Raw genomic sequence first — 21,078 nt, 5'->3', positions numbered from 1 at the left:
CACCTATGAGTGAGAACATGTGATGTTTGGTTTTCTTTTCTTGCGATAGTTTGCTGAGAATGATGTTTTCCAGCTGCATCCATATCCCTACAAAGGACATGAAATCAACCTTTTTTATGGCTTCATAGTATTCCGTGGTGTATATGTGCCACATTTTCTTAATCCAGTCTATCATTGGTGAACATTTGGGTTAGTTCCAAGTCTTTGCTGTTGTGAATAGTATCACAATAAACATACATGTGCATGAGTCTTTATAGCAGCATGATTTATAATCGTTTGGGTATACACCCATTAATGGGATGGCTGGGTCAAATGGTATTTCTAGTTCTAGATCGTTGAGGAATTGCCACTCTGTCTTCCACAATGGTTGAACTAGTTTACAGTCCCACCAACAGTGTAAAAGTGTTTCTATTTGTCCACATCCTCTCCAGCACCTGTTGTTTCCTGACTTTTTAATGATCGCCATTCTGACTGGTGTGAGATGAGAAGAGTAACATGGTCAAATTTTGTGTTTTAAAAATATCACTTGGACTATAGTGTAGGAAATGAATTAAAGGAAGACAGTAATTGATGTGGAGAAAATAATTCAGAGACTGTTTCAGTGGCCCAGAAAAAAAGAGAATGGGATCTAGGATGATGGAAATGAGTAATAGGGGGTCAGAATACCATAGATCTTCTCTATTCCAGTTTTTCTTTGTGAAATTAGTTTATTATGATAGACCAAGCAAAAGCCACTCAGATACAACAGCAATGATTAAGGTGAAAATTAAATCCAGTTTGCCTAAATCCAAATGTTACTCCATCTTATGTGGCCAGGACATGTTTGAGATAATATCTGTTTTATTATTTATTTTTATAGGATGATGTGGAGCTAGTGGAAAGGCAAATAATATAGCAGCACAATGTATAATAATAGTGAATCAGGAAGTAAAGAAAAATTATCTCCTGGGACAGAAATGTTGAATTCAAATTCAAAAGACAAAGTATTTTGCATTACTTCAATATTCTCTTCTTTGCTGCTTTCTTTACTTTGCCATGAAACATTATGTATACACACAGATTCTTTATAAAAGAGATAACACTGTTTTTTCTACTCAAAGAGAACTTTCATTTTAGCTTTTAAGAGAAAGGTGCAGATGAAACACTGAGAAAAAAAATTATTCAACAGCCTACAGAAAACCCAGGTGAAGGCAGATGCAGGAGCATGTGCTGTATCTTTTATTTCGTAGCAATAGCCAAGGTTTTCATCTCTGCAGGGGTCTGTTCAGAAAATCCCTTGATCTTTAATGAAAGCTATCCTACTCCTGAACCCACTATTAGAGGAAAGCTGGCAAAGATGAAATTGTAGCCCCAAGAGACCAAGAAATGGAAATCTTGAATATCCCTAATGCTTACTCTTCCCTTGGAAGGCAGTGGTATATATTGGTTATGTGACTTTGAGCAAAGTACTTAAGCTCTAGGTGCCTTAGTTTCCTCATCTATAGAATGGGGATAAAAATATACTTTCCTTATAGGGTTATGTTAAAAATATAATGGGCACCAAATGAATAATTGTTGACATGGGGAGAGTATTATTTTTAAACTACTGATTATTTCACAGCTCAGGAAATGATGGAGGGTAATGTGATATCTTAGAGATGAGCTCCTGTCTCTTAGATGAATTCATGAGTCACACAGAATTCATAATCCATATAATTCACTACATAAAAAATACCATATCTCTAAGGAAAAAGATAATTAAGACGTGGCCAAACATTCCCCCTCTTCCCTTTCTCTCTTGACTCATTTCAATCAGATATCCGTCTCCACCTTTCCATCAAAATAGTTCCTGCCAGTGTCGCCAATAACTGCAATATTGATAAACCCTAAGGTCATTCCTTGGTCCTCATCTTACTTTATCCTCAGCAGCAGGTGACACAGGCCATTCCTCTCTCCTCCTTGAAACATTTCCTCTGTTAGTCTTCTAGTTCAACCTTCTCTCTGCTCTTTTCTTCATTCACTTTCTCCTTCACTTGCTCCTCATCATCATCCCCCAGACCTCAAAAAATGGGAATGTTTCAGGGCATACTTCTCAATTTTATTCCACTTTCCATCTGTGTTTTCCCCTAGCTGATGTCATCCCATTACATGGTTTTAAATAGGATTTATAACACTAAGTGGTTTTATATGTCTAAGTGAGGTCTCTCATCTGCAGTCTAGACTTGTGCATTCAACTGCTTATTTGACATCACCACTTTTACAATTGGCTGTCTGATAGACTTCTCAAAATTAGGAGTCCGAGGATTGAACTTCCTACTCCTACCACCTCATAACCTAACCTATGCTACTGTCTATTCACTCTTAGAAAATGCCAACTTTATCATTCCAGTAGTTCATGCAGTTTCTTTGGAATTATCCTCAGTTCTTCTCTTTCTCTCTTATTCTATCCATCAGTCAATCCTGGTATTTCTTGCTGTAAAATATATCTGCTTCTCATCAAGTTTACCTCCGCTATTCTGGATCAAGCCAATGTGAATTTTTCCCTTGATCAGTTGAAGAGTCTCTTAACCTGTCTCCTTATTTCCACTTTCCCTCCTTCTATCTTCAACACAACAGAATAATCCCTTCAAATGTGAAGTCCTCTCCTCAGGTTTCTCTAATATCCATTCATTTCACTTACAGTAGAAGTCTAAGGTAACTTCTGTGTTTATAGTTGTCCAAGACCGTAAAAGAAGTATAGTATCAGCATTTGCTTCTTATGAGACCTTATCAGAAGAGCACTCTGTGCTTCAGCATTTCTACTTCTCACCCCTCTGAATCTCTTCCTTATCCTTTCCTGCTCATCCGGCTCCAACCCTACTGGTTTCTTTGGGCTACCAATGCCTCAAGGCTCTGAGTTCTTTCTGCTTGAATTTTCCCCAAGCCCTTCATATGACTTACTGTCACCTTAGCTGTAGATTCCTAAATCCCTAAGTATGGCCTGCTCTAACTACCCTAAATAAAATAATGCATTCTCCCTTACCTAGATGCCCCTCCTGCGTTTATGTTCTCCACAGTATATTTTTAGCATTCCAGGTATTGCATAGACATTGATGTGTTTCTTCCATTACTAGGATATAAGGTTCATGAGGGCTGAGACTTGGTTCACTACCTCTGCCTGTAGCCAGTAGGTCAATGCCTGATACATGGAAAGCACATAAACAAATATTTGTTGAATGAATAAATGAATTAAAAATGTGATTCCTGCTCTTATAGACCTCACAGGTTTTGTTCAATAAGTTCAATCAATATTTGAGCACTTAATCCATGCCAGGTCTTGTTCTTGGAGCTGGGGATGTGTAAATAAAGGAAATGTGCATTTTTCCCTCTGGGAACTGACAGCTTGCTGGATGAGATGGATAACGGTGTTGGCCTAGGTGCTCATTCTTATACTAACAGCACCAAAAATGCAGGGCCTGAGAAATGGCTTGCACATAGCACTAATTTTATGAAGTGACCCAGAGAACAGGGGTAGAGTACTGGGAAATGAAAGAGGGAGAAACAAAAGCTAATAGGAGTGTGTAGTGTTAAGCTGATTGCCCTGTGGGAAAATTGAGCTGAAGTCCACTCTGGCCCTCTGAGAAATGGTGTAGAAAGCATCTCAGAATGATGAACTGGGAAGTAAAGGAAGAGTATACATCATCTACCAGTTCCCCTTCTCCCACTGGTTGAAGGTTATTCCATGGCAGGTTAACTCCCTCATGCTTCCAGGGTGTGCGTGTGTATCAGTCAATTCCCATGCTGCTAATAAAAACACCCAAGACTGGATAATTTATAAAGGAAAAAGTTTCAATTGATTCACAGTTGCACAGGGAGGCCTTGGGAAACTTACAATTATGGCATAGGAGAAGCAAACACATCCTTTTTTACATGGCAGCAGCAAGGGGAAGTGCCGAGCAAAACAGGGGAAAGCCCCTTATAACACCATCAGATATCACAACAGCTCACTGACTATCAAGAGACCACCATGAGGGTAACTGCCCCCATTATTAAATTACCTCCCACTGGGTCCTCCCCATGGCATGTGGGGATTATGGGAACTATAATTCAAGATGAGACTTGAGTAGGGACACAATGTGCAACCATATCATTCTGCCCCAGCCCATCCCAAATCTCATATCCTTACATTTCTAAACCCAATCATGCCCTTCCAACAGTCCCCGAGTCTTAACTCATTCCAGCATTAACCCAAAGGTCTAAGTCCAAAGTCTCACCTGGGACGAGGCAAGTCCCTTCCATCTGTGAGCCTATAAAAGCAAAAGCAAGGTAGTTACTTCTGATACAATGGGCATACAGCCATTGGGTAAATATGTCCATTCCAAATGAGAGAAATTGGCCAAAACAAAGGGGCTGCAGGCCCCATGCAAGACCAAAATCCAGTAGGGGAGTCATTAAACCTTAAAGTTCCAAAATTATCTCCTTTGACTCCATGTCTCACATCCAGATCATGCTGATGCAAGAGAACTCCCACAGCCTTGGGCAGCTCCACCCCTGAGGTTTTGCAGGGTACAGCCCCCCACTCCTGGCTGCTTTCACAGGCTGGTGTTGAATGTCTGCATCCTTTCCAGGCACACATTGCAAGCTGTTGGTGGATCTACCATTCTGGGGTCTGGAGGATGGTGGCCCTTTTCTCACACCTCCACTAGGCAGTGCCCCAGTAGGGACTCAGTGTGGGGTCTTCGACCCTACAACTTCCTTTCTTCACTGACCTAGCAGAGGTTCTCCACGAGGGTTCCATCCCTGCATCAAACTTCTGTCTGGGCATCCAGGTGTTTCTATACATCCTCTGAAATCTCGGTGGAGGTTCCCAAACCTCAGTTCTTGACTTCTGTGCACCCGCAGGCTCAACACAACGTGTAGGCGGCCAAGGCTTGGGGCTTGTATTCTCTGAAGCAATGGGCTGAGCTGAATGTTGGCCCCTTTTAGCCATGGCTGGAGCTGAAGCAGATGGTACACGGGGCACCAAGTCCTGAGACTGCAGGAGGGTCCTGGGTCTGGCCCATGAAAGGATTTTTCCCTCTTAGGGAAAAATGGCCTGGAGACATTTTCCCCAATGTGTTGGTGATTAACATTTGGCTCCTCATTACTTACGTAAATTTCTGTAACCAGCTTGAATGTCTCCTCAGAAAATGAGGTTTTCTTTTCTATGACATAGTCAGGCTGAAAACTTTCTAAACTTTTATGCTGTGCTCCTTCTTGAATGCTTTGCCGCTTTGAAATTTCTTCCACCAGATACCCTAAATCATCTCTCTCAAGCTCAGAGTTCTACAGATCTCTAGGACAGGGGCAAAATGCCACCAGTCTCTTTGCATAGCAAGGGTGGCCTTTGCTCCAGTTCCCAACAAAGTTCCTCATCTCTATCTAAGACCACCTCAGCCTGGACTTCATTGTCCATCCATATCACTATCAGCACTTTGGTCAAAGCCATTCAACAAGTCTCTAGGAAATTCCAAACTTTCCCACATCTTCCTGTCCTCTTCTGAGCCCTCCAAATTGTTCCAACCTCTACCTCTTACCCAATTCCAAAGTCACTTCCACATTTTCGGGTATTTTTATGGCAACACCCCACTACCTGGTACCAATTTACTGTATTAGTTTCTTCTCATGCTGCTAATAAAGACATACCGAGACTGGGTAATTTGTAGATGAAAGAGGTCTAATTGATTCACAGTTCCACAGGGCTGGGGAGGCCTTAGGAAACTTACAATCATGGTGGAAGGGAAAGCAAACACATCCTTCTTCACATGGAGGCAGCAAGGAGACGTGCCAAGCAAAAGGGGGAAAAGCCCCTTATAAAACCATCAGGTTTCATGAGAAGTCACTATCACGAGAACGCTATGAGGGTAACTGCCCCCACGATTAAATTACCTCCCACTGGGTCTGTCCCGCAACATGTGGGGATAATAGGGACTATAATTCAAGATGGAATTTTAATGGGTACACAAAGCCTAACCATATCAGCATGTGTGAGTGGCATGGTGATGGATATTTGTCCCCTCCAAATCTGATGTTGAAATGTAATCCCCAATGTTGGATGTGGGGGGTGGGGGCACTGGTGGGAGGTGTTTAAGTCATGGAGGCAATGGTTCCTTACCATTACCATATGGTAATTTGTTACAGTAGCCCCAACTGACTAAAACAGACTGTGATGTGTGTAGCCATTATAACCAAACTGAGTGGCTTCTTTCTCATGGTTCTGAAAACTGGAAATTCTAATGTGAATGTGACTGTCTAACTGGGTTCTTGATGAGGGCTCTCTTCCCGTTTATGCCCTCATATGCCTTTTCCCTGAAAGAAACTTCCTATCTCTCCTTTTATAAAGGCATTAATCCCGTCATCAGATCTTCACCCTTACAACATCATCTCAACCTAACTACTCCCCCAAAGCCCTACCACCAAGTACTATCACAGTCAGATTAGCTTCGACATATATATATATTTGGAGGAGGTGGGCGCAGTGGCAGAAACATTCAGTCCATAGCAAAGCCTTTGCCAATCTCTTCCTTTTTATCTTTATCAGATTGCAAAGGTATAATGTAAACATGGTAAAACAGGGTACTGGGTGTAGTAGCTACTCAAAATTGATTCTGAAGTTATTGAGTTATAAGCCTAACTTAGAAACGAAAGACAAATTAAGGTTTGAGGACCAGAGAACAACATTACATGAGTGGCTGCTAGTTACAGAGACAGTGAGGGACATTAATGATGGAAACACGAATGACTTATGGTCCGTATTCTCAAGAAGTCTTACATGTGGAGGGAGCATCTTGCTAAATAATCAGTTGAGTGATATGACTGAGACATTAGAGAGAAGATGAGACATTAGAGAAAAGATGAAATGATGTATTTTAATTCCATAGAAACTTTGTTAAATTTTCTTAAGTATTTAGCCTTATATTTTTGTAATAGATATAGTAATAAAGATCTGCTGAACCTTTTTACAAGTCTATCCTAAATTGGATTTGTAATAAAATAAGAGTTTTCCAGGTTATTACGTATAGCCCTTTTCAAAATTCAGAATGTTTGTTTTGAGTACTACATTAATCATCATTGTGGATGAATGGATGCATGGGTGGATAGATAGATAATGTGAATTCCTCAACTTCAAGATGGCTTTAGACTAGTTATAGAAGCAAACTAAGTATACTTGTCTATGACTAACTCTCTTATAATGTAGTAGTTATCTGAGAAACATAAACAGAGAAATCTGAGGAAAAAGGAGGGAGGTGACAGTTCTGCTTCGAACTGTTAGGAATGGATCTAGGAATTCTTCAAAGAGAAATTGACTTTTGGGCTGTTTTTCAGTTGAAGAATTTCAATATATGCAGATTGGAGAAGGACATTTCAAGAACAGGGACAGCCGAATAAAAGGACAGTGATATTTTCAAGAATGCTTTATAGGCAATGAAATGGCTACAGGTGGCTGCAGTATTAGGAACATGGCAGGGGTGGGTTGGAGAAGCCTGGCAATGCCAGCTGGGGTTAGATGGTGGCAATCTAACTTTCAGGCTAAGGAGCTTTATCTTAACACTGTTGGTTGTCAATTTCCCAAGGTGCTCTTCTACAACCGCTTACAAAGACAAATATGCCTGGTATATTTTTTGGAGGTACACATTGCACATTGGCTTATTAAAGCTGCTAAAGAGTAAATAAGCTGTTTAACTTAAAGTCCAACATTTTTCAAAAGTCTCTAAAACAGAAAAACATTTATTTTTTTCTTTTCAACATCTATTTGAATCCTATGGAACATCACTGCAGAGAATACCTTGGAATTGAAGAGTTTAAAGAACGAACCAGTGTGATCATTTTACCTTTTAAAATGTTACCTTGTTACAGTGTGTGGTATGGAGTGGAAACCATTAATTTGGAAACAAAGAGATGAAATAAGCTGTTGCTGCACTTTCTCTGCAGAGAGAGAGAGAGAGAGAGAGAGAGAGAGAGAGAGAGAGAGAGAGAGAGAGAAAGCAGATGCATGTGCAAGAGAGAAGATGAAATGGGAATTGGGTGCTGATGACAGAAATGGGTAAAGGGGAGGGGTATGAGCAAGCTTTTTTAAGAATATGACTTGTTGAGGTCTGGTGACTCATGGGCTTTGGGGAACAAGAGTGGGATCTTGTGTACTACTCATTTTCTGCATTGTGCAACTGGATGAATGATGGGACCCCTCACAGAATGAGCACCACACATGGGAAGGAAGACGTTGGTGGATGAAAAATTTACTTTGAGTTTAGGTACCTGTAGAAAAGATACATTAAGAAATAGAGAACGCTCCATCTTTCTGATAAATCATTTCTTCTGTTTTCTTCTTCTGCCAGTCCCAGAAATCCCAATCTGCTTTATCTTCCTGTGAATTATTCTCCAAAACCTCATTCTCCAGTTCTCCTTAGTTCATGACCATTCTCCAGACATGCCATGCACATTCACAGCTATGTGCATTGACTCCATTGTTCTGTCATTCCAGAATGACCTTCCTGAATATATGTGTTGGAAATTGTCTTTAGCTCATAGCAATAGACATCTAACTATAATGGTTTAAATTTATAGTGTACTAGTATGAAAACAAAAAGTTCAGATGATAAACAGTCCAGAACTTGTTTTGACTTCACACCAACTTTTCTACCTTTTGGTCCACAGTTCTTAGCAGCAGTTCTATCCTCAGAGATACAAAATGACTGATGGAGCTCCAACCATCATAAGCACATTTCAAACAGAAGTATGAAAGAAGCAGAAATAATCTACATATTATCTGTTTCCTTTTAAGAAGCTATTACAATGTTCTACCTAACCACTCATGTTTACATGTTATTGGCTATCCCTACATGTAAGGGGACTGGGAAATAAAATGCGGTCTTTTCCTGCAATACATTGCTACTTGGGGAGGAAAAAAAGTGAAAGAGGGTGTGTGTGTGTGCGTTTTTTTTTTTTTAATTTGGGTTTTTAATTTTTCAAGGAAGAAGAAGAAAATACATAGAGTAGAGCAGTTTCTGCCACATTGACCTTTACCTTTTGCAACTCTGCTTAGGGTTGATCTAGCTTTAAATCAATCACCATATGGTTGTGATGGTTGGAGCTCCATCAGTCATTTTGTACCTCTGAGGACAGAAGCTGCTGCTAAGAACTGTGGACCAAAAGGTAGAATTGTCCTCCTGCCAGAGGAGCTTTTTTTCTTCTGAAACAGGTGCATTGCCTTCTGTTCAGCACTCATTTACTTTATGTTTTCCTTATCCTTTCTTGTACCTCTGACTCCTTCCTGAAAGATCCTTGGGAGTAAGATCTATTTTTGTATTAGTCCCTGTGTTCTCTTTTGATCTCTCTAAACCTCAGGATTTGATATCACCTTTGGCTCTTAATAGGAAGTTAGAAGAAGTTGCATCTAACTCATGGTTCTCAGACTCTAGAGTACATCCAAATCATGTGGAAGGCCTATTAAGCATAAATGGCTGGACCCTACTCTCAAAGTCCAGGACTGAGACAATGCATTTCTGACAAGTTTGCAGGTGATACTGGCGCTGCTAGTCCAGAGAGCACACTTTGAGGATCTTTTTTTGTAGGGATCGCCTGTAAATGTTCCTGTCACATTAGATCCCAGGGTATTTTCTTGATCTCAGGATGGCTAGCTGTACATCTGTCTTTCTCCTCACAGGGTCCATTGTTTTCTCTTTGTACTCTCACCTTTTTACAATCAATAAAAACGTCTCAAACAAGTTCACTGTTTGTCAGCTGGGTAGGTCTTGCACAATAAATGGGAAATGGGCCAATGACAGTCAAGGACATAGTCTGGACTCATCATAATACTCATAGTTTACAGAGCCTTGCTTTTTTTTTTTTCAGATTTTGTCATCATGACCTTCACAGTGCATCCCTCCCTCTCTCCCTCACCACCTAGTTAAGCAGTCCCATGCTACCAACTCATCACCAGCCCAGCTGAGTGTTAATTCTCTTCTGGAAAGTCATGCTAGTCCTGATAAAGGCCCCTCATTGCTAGGATAACCACTAACCCCAACAGATCCTCCCAATGATGTTTGTGATATATTTCAGTTGAACTAAAAGATTTTCTCCAGGTCAGTGATTATTGTCATTAACATTTAGATAAGTTGGCTGTTTTCTGCTCTATATTACTCTGTGTTCCATTGCCTCATAATGGAGTAAGATAGGAAGGAGTGAGGAGTTTCAAACCAAATGGTCTTTGCTAATAAATTTCAATGCCTCATTTAGGATGCTTTCTGTAGTCCATGAAGCTAGCATGCACCATAGTTCCATCCCTCTCCTCTACATTCCTCTGGTGGGGCCCATGGTGATCCTGAACCCTTTTGTTCCTCATGTATCCCTAGCCAAAAGAGGACTCAGCCTTACTCCTTCTTGTGAGCCAGAACAGACTCATCTGAGGTTCCAAGCTTAAATGATTTTCCTATATGACTTCCTGACTCTTATCCTAGCAATCAGTCCTATAGTGAAGGACTGTAAGGACAAGTTTTGAGCACTCTTTTAACTCCCGAAGCACAAAGCACAGGAAACCTAAATCTTCTCCCAGACCTCTCAAACTCTAGTGGAAATGCCTGAATCTATATTCTGTATCATTTAACTTTTTAAAAAATATATATCAGACTTAAGTATAATTATGGCTAGTATGTCCTTAACAGGAAGTCTAACCTGATGATGTACAATAGGCTTTGAGGAGTCAGATAAAAATGAGTTTCAATGTTTCATATGTTAGGTAGAGCAGGTTGAGAAAATAGAGAGTTGGATTCAAGCCTGCAGATGTGGAGATGGCCGTCCATGACGCTTTAGCAGCCATTTGGGTGTTAAAGAACAGGCAAGCTCCTAAAAAGTTAGTGTTCCTTGTGTAGCTCTTTATGGGTCAGTGCTTTACAGATGTGATGGGCACATGGGTTTACTAGGCTGTCATCATAAAGTGCAATTTCGTTAACTTCTAACCATCTTCATTCGAATGGTAGCACCCCACTGACTTCGCTGCCCAAACACAAGGAATGTTATCCCAATTATGTTTTTAGTTGCTTACTTTTTGTTTTATATTTTGAAAGTATTCAAATCTACAAAAATAGTTGAAAAATAATACTTCATTAATTGTTAATCATTTTGACATATTTGCTTTATAAATCTTTCTTTTGTCTCTGTCTCTGACTCTTTCCCTCTCTTCTCACCACACACACACACACACACACATCACACACACACACACACACACAGAGACAGAGAGAGAGAGAGAGAGAGGAAAGGAGAGAGAGATATATACATCTGTTACTGTTTTTGTGAACTAAATTAATTAAATGTGAATTAAATTAATGAATGAGGTGATGGATATGCTATTACTCTGATGTGATCATTACACAATGTATACATGTATCAAAATATCACACTGTACCCCATAAATATGTACTATTATTATATCTCAATTCAAATACAATAAAACTTTTAAAAAATTAAAATTTCCTGGTGTGGGTGGCAAATTATATGGTTGCCCTATTATCATTTCTGCAGATATGACTTGTGTGACTTCCCCTCAGCCTTTAGCAATGTTGTGGGAGTTCAGACTGACCTAGAGGCACAGACCTCAAGCTCCAAAAAGCAGTTGCCAGCCACTTGCCATGGGGTGGGCAGTCTATTGGTGAGGAGAAAATCTTAATAATTGAATAAATTGAAATAAGTTTCAGGGCTCAGAAGCAGGTTAATCTTCTCCTCAGAAGCCTTTCCTCTGTACTGAAATAAATTGTTGGCTACTAAAACAAAATTATTTTCCCAACCTAATATGAAAATTTTCTCCTGGTCAATAGACTGCCCACCCCATGGAGAGTGGCTGGAAACTGCTTTCTGGAGCTTGAGGTCTGTTCCTCTAGGTCAGTCTGAACTCCCACAACATCGCTAACGGCCAAGAGGAAGTCACACAAGTCATGTCTGCAGAATTGATGGTAAGGCAACCGTATAATTTTCTACCCTCACCAGAAAATCTTAGTTTTTTAAGTGTTATTATATTTTAATTGAGATATAATAATTGTACATACTTATGGGGTACAGTGTGATATTTTGATACATGTATACATTGTGTAATGATCAAATCACAGTAATTAGCATATCCATCACCTCAAACATTTATTCTTTGTCGAGAAACCTCAGAATCCTCTTTTCTAGCTATTACTATTTTGAAATATAAAATAATTATTATTAACTTTAGCCATTGTACAGTGCAATGGAACACTTGGACTTGTTTTTCCTATGTAACTCTTCTAACTTTGTACTAATTGACCACCATCTCACAATCCCCTGATCCTTTCTACCCTCTCTAGCCTCTGATAACCCATTGTTCTATTCTCTTGTTTTTAATTTTTATTTTAATTTCAGGGGTATATGTGCAGGTTTCTTATATAGGTAAATCTGTCATGGGGGTTTGTTGTACAGATAATTTTGTCACCCAGGTATTAAGCTTGGAACTCACTAGTTATTTTTCCTGATCCTCTCTTTCTCGTCCCAGATCCTCTCTCTGATAGGCCCTATTTCCTCTATGTGTCCATGTGCTCTCATCACTTAGCTCCCAATTATAAGTGAGAACATACAGTATTTGGTTTTCTATTCATGAATTAGTTTGTTAAGGATAATGGCCTGCAGCTCCATCCATTTCTACAAGTGACATGATCTCATTGTTTTTTATAGCTGTATAGTATTCCAAAGTATATATGTACCACATTTCCTATATCAAGTCTACCATTGATGGGCATTTAGGTTGATTCTGTATTTTTGCTATTGTGAATAGTGCTGCAATAAACCTACGCATGCGTGTGTCTTTATGATAAAACTATTTATATTATTTGGAGTATATACTCAGTATGAGATTGCTGGGTCAAATGGTAGTTCTGTTTTTAGGCCTTTGAGGAGTCACCACACTGTTTTCCACAATGGTTAAACTAATTTACACTGCTACCAACAGTGTATAAGCATTCCTTTGTATCCACAGCCTTGCCAGCACCTTTTTTCTTTTTCTTTTTTTTTTAAATAGCTGTTCTGACTGGCGTGAGATATCTCATTGTGGTTTTGATTTGCATTTCTGTAATAATCAATGTGTTGAGCATTATTTCATATACCTGTTGGTCACATGTATATCTTCTTTTGAAAGGTGTCTGTTCATGCCCTTTACTCACTTTTTAATGGGGTTGTTTGTTTTTTCTCATAAATTTAAATTTCTTACAGATGCTGGATATTAGACTTTTGATAGATACATAGTTAGCAAATATTTCTCCCATTCTGTACATTGCCTGCATACTGCATTGATAGTTTCTTTTGCTGTGCAGACACTCTTTAGTTTAATTAGATTTCATTTGTCAATTTTTGCTTTTGTTGTAATTGCTTTTGGCATCTTTGTCACAAAAACTTTGCTCATTCCTATGGCTAGAATGGTTTTGCCTAGGATGTCTTCCAGGGTTTTTATAGTTTGGGGTTTTACATGTAAGTCTTTAATTCATCTTAAGTTGATTTTTGTATATAGTGTACAGAAGAAGTCCAGTTTCAATCTGCTTCCTATGGCTAGCCAGTTATCCCAGCACCATTTATTAAATAGGGAATCTTTTCCCCATTGCTTGTTTTTGTCAGGTTTGTCAAACATCAGAGGGTTGCAGATGTGTGGCCTTATTTCTGTGCTCTTTATTCTGTTCCATTGGTCTGTGTCTGTTTTTGTACCAGTACCATGCTGTTTTGGTTACTGTAGTCCTGCAGTATAGTTTGAAGTTGGGTTACATGATGCCTCCAGCTTTGGTCTTTTTGCTTAGGATTGCCTTTGCTATTTTGGCTGTTTTTTGATTCCATATGAATTTTAAAATAATTTTTTGTAGTTCTGTGAAGAATCTCAAAGGCAGTTTGATAAGAAAAGCACTGAATCTATAAATAGCTTTGGGCAGTATGGCCATTTTAGCAATATTGATTCTTCCTATTCATGAACAGGGAATGTTTTCTCCTTTTTTTGTGTCATCTCTGATTTCTTTGAGCAGTATTTTGTAACTCCTTGTAAAGGTTTTTCAGTTCCCTAGTTACCTGTATTGCTAGGTATTTTGTTCTTTTGGTGGCAATTGTGAATGGAATTGTGTTCCTGATTTGGCTGTTGACTTGACTGTTGTTAGTGTATAGGAATGCTAATGATTTTTGTACATTATTTTTTTTTCTGTCTTCAAATGAGGCTTTCTTTATTCCATCATCTTAAAATCAAATAATTTTCTTATTACTATTTACAAGTTCAAGTTTGCATTCGTGAATAAAAATCACAGATGTAAAAGGAAACATTTGGTTTTTTGCTTGTTTGTCTGTCTTTATTTCTTCTAAAAAAAGTGATAAATGATGTGCAGAACGCACAGGTTTGTTACATGGGTATACGTGTACCATGGTGGTTTGCTGCACCTATTGACCCATCTAAGTTTCCTCCCCTCATCCTCCACCCCTTAACAAGCCCTGGTGTGTGTTGTTCCCCTCTCTGTGTCCATGTGAAGGAACCATTTTTTAACTTAGGGGTTGGGGAGAAATTCATGTTTTTATATGTAATCACTTCTTTACTGGCAGTTCTGTCATTCATTCAGGATGAAAAATCGCATGAATGATAAATGCAAGTATTGTTACATAGAAGGGCATGGTGCCCCTTGAAGTTGTGCAATCCTGTGATAGCATCAGGCCTGGCGACTGGTGCATGGCCCCTTGTCCTCAAATAACTCACAGTTGAATGGACAAAACAAGTTGTAGAGACTGTACAGGTATTGAGGAGTATTGTAAACTGAATAAGACATCTCCATCTGCTGCTGAGAACATGGCAAGAATGTGTAGCTGTGGCTAAGGAGATTCCTAAAGAGTGCCAGGAAAGGCTTTATCAAGAAGATGAGTCTTGATCTGAGCTCTTCATCGTCAATAGGATGTTCCTAGGTAGAGATAGGGAGACTGGGATGATGGCTTGAAGCATAGCCATCTGGATTGGCTGGAGATTATCAAGCACGTCATTGTCAAGTACATCAACTTCTGAATGGCCTTGAATGCCAGGATATGGAGTTAAGGTAGTATTTGATTAAAAAAAAAAAAGGTGAATCCTTGAAGGCTTTTTTTATTATTTATTTTTTATTATCTTTAAGTTCTAGGGTACATGTGTACAATGTGCCTGTTTGTTACATATGTATACACGTGCCATGTTGGTGTGCTGTACCCATTAACTCGTCATTTGCATTAGGTATATCTCCTAATGCTATCCTTCCTCCCTCCCCCCACCTTACAACAGGCCCCGGTGTGTGATGTTCCCCTTCCTGTGTCCAAGTGTTCTCATTGTTCAGTTCCCACCTATGAGTGAGGACATGCGGTGTTTGGTTTTCTGTCCTTGCGATAGTTTGCTGAGAATGATGGTTTCCAGCTTCATCTATTTCCCCACAAAGGACATGAACTCATGCTTTTTTATGGCTGCATAGTATTCCATAGTGTATATGTGCCACATTTTCTTAATCCAGTCTATCATTGGTGAACATTTGGGTTAGTTCCAATTCTTTGCTATTGTGAATAGTGCCGCAATAAACATATGTGTGCATGTATCTTTATAGCAGAATGATTTATAATTGTTTGGGTACAGTAATGGGATGACTAGGTCAAATGGTATTTCTTGTTCTAGATCCTTGAGGAATTGCCACACTGTCTTCCACAACGGTTGAACCAGTTTATAGTCCCACCGACAGTGTAAAAGTGTTCCTATTTCTCCATATCCTCTCCAGCACCTGTTGTTTCCTGACTTTTTTTTTTAATTATTATTTTTTTTAATTTATTATTATTATACTTTAAGTTGTAGGGTACATGTGCATAACGTGCAGGTTTGTTACATATGTATACTTGTGCCTTGTTGGTGTGCTGCACCCATCAACTTGTCACTTACATCAGGTATAACTCCCAATGCAATCCCTCCCCCCTCCCCCCTCCCCCCTCCCCATGATAGGCCCCGGTGTGTGATGTTCCCCTTCCTGAGTCCAAGTGATCTCATTGTTCAGTTCCCACCTATGAGTGAGAACATGCGGTGTTTGGTTTTCTGTTCTTGTGATAGTTTGCTAAGAATGATGGTTTCCAGCTGCATCCATGTACCTACAAAGGACACAAACTCATCCTGTTTTATGGCTGCATAGTATTCCATGGTGTATATGTGCCACATTTTCTTAATCCAATCTGTCACTGATGGACATTTGGGTTGATTCCAAGTCTTTGCTATTGTGAATAGTGCCGCAATGAACATACGTGTACATGTGTCTTTATAGCAGCATAATTTATAATCCTTTGGGTATATACCCAGTAATGGGATGGCTGGGTCATATGGTACATCTAGTTCTAGATCCTTGAGGAATCGCCATACTGTTTTCCATAATGGTTGAACTAGTTTACAATCCCACCAGCAGTGTAAAAGAGTTCCTATTTCTCCACATCCTCTCCAGCACCTGTTGTTTCCTGACTTCTTAATGATCGCCATTCTAACTGGTGTGAGATGGTATCTCATTGTGGTTTTGATTTGCATTTCTCTGATGGCCAGTGATGATGAGCATTTTTTCATGTGTCTGTTGGCTGTATGAATGCCTTCTTTTGAGAAATATCTGTTCATATCCTTTGCCCACTTTTTGATGGGGTTGTTTGTTTTTTTCTTGTAAATTTGTTTGAGTTCTTTGTAGGTTCTGGATATTAGCCCTTTGTCAGATGAGTAGATTGCAAAAATTTTCTCCCATTCTGTAGGTTGCCTGTTCACTCTGATGGTAGTTTCTTTTGCTGTGCAGAAGCTCTTTAGTTTAATGAGATCCCATTTGTCAATTTTGGCTTTTGCTGCCGTTGCTTTTGGTGTTTTAGACATGAAGTCTTTGCCCATGCCTATGTCCTGAATGGTACTACCTAGGTTTTCCTCTAGGATTTTTATGGTATTAGGTCTAACATTTAAGTCTCTAATCCATCTTGAATTAATTTTCGTATAAGGAGTAAGGAAAGGATCCAGTTTCAGCTTTCTACTTATGGCTAGCCAATTTTCCCAACACCATTTATTAAATAGGGGATCCTTTCCCCATTTCTTGTTTCTCTCAGGTTTGTCAAAGATCAGATGGCTGTAGATGTGTGGTATTATTTCTGAGGACTCTGTTCTGTTCCATTGGTCTATATCTCTGTTTTGGTACCAGTACCATGCTGTTTTGGTTACTGTAGCCTTGTAGTAGAGTTTGAAGTCAGGTAGCGTGATGCCTCCAGCTTTGTTCTTTTGACTTAGGATTGTCTTGGAGATGCGGGCTCTTTTTTGGTTCCATATGAACTTTAAAGCAGTTTTTTCCAATTCTGTGAAGAAACTCATTGGTAGCTTGATGGGGATGGCACTGAATCTATAAATTACCTTGGGCAGTATGGCCATTTTCACGATATTGATTCTTCCTATCCATGAGCATGGTATGTTCTTCCATTTGTTTGTGTCCTCTTTGATTTCACTGAGCAGTGGTTTGTAGTTCTCCTTGAAGAGGTCCTTTACATCCCATGTAAGTTGGATTCCTAGGTATTTGATTCTCTTTGAAGCAATCGTGAATGGAAGTTCATTCCTGATTTGGCTCTCTGTTGTCTGTTACTGGTGTATAAGAATGCTTGTGATTTTTGCACATGAATTTTGTATCCTGAGACTTTGCTGAAGTTGCTTATCAGCTTAAGGAGATTTTGGGCTGAGACAATGGGGTTTTCTAAATATACAATCATGTCATCTGCAAACAGGGACAGTTTGACTTCTTCTTTTCCTAACTGAATAAACTTGATTTCTTTCTCTTGCCTAATTGCCCTAGCCAGAACTTCCAACACTATGTTGAATAGGAGTGGTGAGAGAGGGCATCCCTGTCTTGGGCCAGTTTTCAAAGGGAATTTTTCCAGTTTTTGCCCATTCAGTATGATATTGGCTGTGGGTTTGTCATAGATAGCTCTTATTATTTTGAGGTACGTTCCATCAATACCGAATTTATTGAGTGTTTTTAGCATGAAGGGCTGTTGAATTTTGTCAAAAGCCTTTTCTGCATCTATTGAGATAATCATGTGGTTCTTGTCTTTGGTTCTGTTTATATGCTGGATTATGTTTATTGATTTGTGAATGTTGAACCAGCCTTGCATCCCAGGGATGAAGCCCACTTGATCATGGTGGATAAGCTTTTTGATGTGTTGCTGAATCCGGTTTGCCAGTATTTTATTGAGGATTTTTGCATCGATGTTCATCAGGGATATTGGTCTAAAATTCTCTTTTTTTTGTTGTGTCTCTGCCAGGCTTTGGTATCAGGATGATGTTGGCCTCATAAAATGAGTTAGGGAGGATTCCCTCTTTTTCTATTGATTGGAATAGTTTCAGAAGGAATGGTACCAACTCCTCCTTGTACCTCTGGTAGAATTCAGCTGTGAATCCATCTGGTCCTGGACTTTTTTTGGTTGGTAGGCTATTAATTATTGCCTCAATTTCAGAGCCTGCTATTGGTCTATTCAGGGATTCAACTTCTTCCTGGTTTAATCTTGGAAGAGTGTAAGTGTCCAGGAAATTATCCATTTCTTCTATATTTTCCAGTTTATTTGTGTAGAGGTGTTTATAGTATTCTCTGATGGTAGTTTGTTTTTCTGTGGGGTCAGTGGTGATATCCCCTTTATCATTTTTAATTGCGTCGATTTGACTCCTCTCTCTTTTCTTCTTTATTAGTCTTGCTAGTGGTCTGTCAATTTTGTTGATCTTTTCAAAAAACCAACTCCTGGATTCATTGATTTTTTGGAGAGTTTTTTGTGTCTCTATCTCCTTCAGTTCTGCTCTGATCTTAGTTATTTCTTGCCTTCTGCTAGCTTTCGAATGTGTTTGCTCTTGCTTCTCTAGTTCTTTTAATTGCGATGTTAGAGTGTCAATTTTAGATGTTTCCTGCTTTCTCTTGTGGGCATTTAGTGCTATAAATATCCCTCTACACACTGCGTTAAATGTGTCCCAGAGATTCTGGTATGTTGTATCTTTGTTCTCATTGGTTTCAAAGAACATCTTTATTTCTGCCTTCATTTGTTATGTACCCAGTAGTCATTCAGGAGCAGGTTGTTCAGTTTCCATGTAGTTGAGCGGTTTTAATTGAGTTTCTTAGTCCTGAGTTCTAGTTTGATTGCACTGTGGTCTGAGAGACAGTTTGTTATAATTTCTGTTCTTGTACATTTGCTGAGGAGTGCTTTACTTCCAATTACGTGATCAATTTTGGAGTAAGTACGATGTGGTGCTGAGAAGAATGTATATTCTGTTGATTTGGGGTGGAGAGTTCTATAGATGTCTATTAGGTCTGCTTGCTGCAGAGATGAGTTCAATTCCTGGATATCCTTGTTAACTTTCTGTCTCGTTGATCTGTCTAATGTTGACAGTGGATTGTTGAAGTCTCCCATTATTATTGTATGGGAGTCTAAGTCTCTTTGTAAGTCTCTAAGGACTTGCTTTATGAATCTGGGTGCTCCTGTATTGGGTGCATATATATTTAGGATAGTTAGCTCTTCCTGTTGAATTGATCCCTTTACCATTATGTAATGGCCTTCTTTGTCTCTTTTGATCTTTGATGGTTTAAAGTCTGTTTTATCAGAGACTAGTATTGCAACCCCTGCTTTTTTTTGTTCTCCATTTGCTTGGTAAATCTTCCTCCATCCCTTTATTTTGAGCCTATGTATGTCTCTGCGTGTGAGATGGGTCTCCTGAATACAGCAGACTGATGGGTCTTGACTCTTTATCCAGTTTGCCAGTCTGTGTCTTTTAATTGGAGCATTTAGTCCATTTACATTTAAGGTTAAGATTGTTATGTGTGAACTTGATCCTGCCATTATGATATTAACTGGTTATTTTGCTCGTTAGTTGATGCAGTTTCTTCCTAGCCTCGATGGTCTTTACATTTTGGCATGTTTTTGCAATGGCTGGTACCGGTTGTTCCTTTCCATGTTTAGTGCTTCCTTCAGGGTCTCTTGTAAGGCAGGCCTAGTGGTGACAAAATCTCTAAGCATTTGCTTATCTGTAAAGGATTTTATTTCTCCTTCACTTATGAAACTTAGTTTGGCTGGATATGAAATTCTGGGTTTAAAATTCTTTTCTTTAAGAATGTTGAATATTGGCCCCCACTCTCTTCTGGCTTGGAGAGATTCTGCCAAGAGATCTGCTGTTAGTCTGATGGGCTTCCCTTTGTGGGTAACCCGACCTTTCTCTCTGGCTGCCCTTAAGATTTTTTCCTTCATTTCAACTTTGGTGAATCTGGCAATTATGTGTCTTGGAGTTGCTCTTCTCGAGGAGTATCTTTGTGGCGTTCTCTGTATTTCCTGGATTTGAATGTTGGCCTGCCCTACTAGGTTGGGGAAGTTCTCCTGGATGATATCCTGAAGAGTGTTTTCCAACTTGGTTCCATTTTCCCCCTCACTTTCAGGCACCCCAATCAGACGTAGATTTGGTCTTTTTACATAATCTCATACTTCTTGCAGGCTTTGTTCATTTCTTTTTCTTCTTTTTTCTTTTGGTTTCTCTTCTCGCTTCATTTCATTCATTTGATCCTCAATCGCTGATACTCTTACTTCCACTTGATCGAGTCGGTTACTGAAGCTTGTGCATTTGTCACGTATTTCTCGTGTCATGGTTTTCATCTCTTTCATTTCGTTTAGGACCTTCTCTGCATTAATTACTCTAGCCATCAATTCTTCCACTTTTTTTTCAAGATTTTTAGTTTCTTTGCACTGGGTACGTAATTCCTCCTTTAGCTCTGAGAAATTTGATGGACTGAAGCCTTCTTCTCTCATCTCGTCAAAGTCATTCTCTGTCCAGCTTTGATCCGTTGCTGGCGATGAGCTGCGCTCCTTTGCCGGGGGAGATGCGCTCTTATTTTTTGAATTTCCCGCTTTTCTGCCCTGCTTTTTCCCCATCTTTGTGGTTTTATCTGCCTCTGGTCTTTGATGATGGTGACGTACTGATGGGGTTTTGGTGTAGGTGTCCTTCCTGTTTGATAGTTTTCCTTCTAACAGTCAGGACCCTCAGCTGTAGGTCTATTGGAGATTGCTTGAGGTCCACTCCAG

The 21,078-nt window shown here is 39.5% G+C and overlaps 1 protein-coding gene across 18 annotated transcripts in view; it reads left to right on the top strand.

Moving 5' to 3' along the window:
* LOC105468948 (teneurin transmembrane protein 4) overlaps positions 1 to 21,078 on the top strand; it is a 3,228,145-nt gene that overhangs the window by 1,587,937 nt on the left and 1,619,130 nt on the right. For 2 of the 18 annotated variants that reach the window (XM_071075886.1, XM_071075893.1), the window contains one exon: positions 11,811 to 11,945. The exons of the other annotated variants lie outside the window; for them this stretch is intronic. The gene's annotated coding sequence lies outside the window, so the exon portion shown is untranslated. The remainder of the gene's footprint in view (positions 1 to 11,810; positions 11,946 to 21,078) is intronic. 18 annotated transcript variants of the gene reach the window in all.

Source organism: Macaca nemestrina, chromosome 12, assembly GCF_043159975.1.
Source record: "Macaca nemestrina isolate mMacNem1 chromosome 12, mMacNem.hap1, whole genome shotgun sequence".
Lineage (NCBI taxonomy): Eukaryota > Metazoa > Chordata > Mammalia > Primates > Cercopithecidae > Macaca > Macaca nemestrina.
The sequence above is the reverse complement of the archived record's forward strand: the minus strand, read 5'-3'. Positions and strand labels throughout refer to the sequence as shown.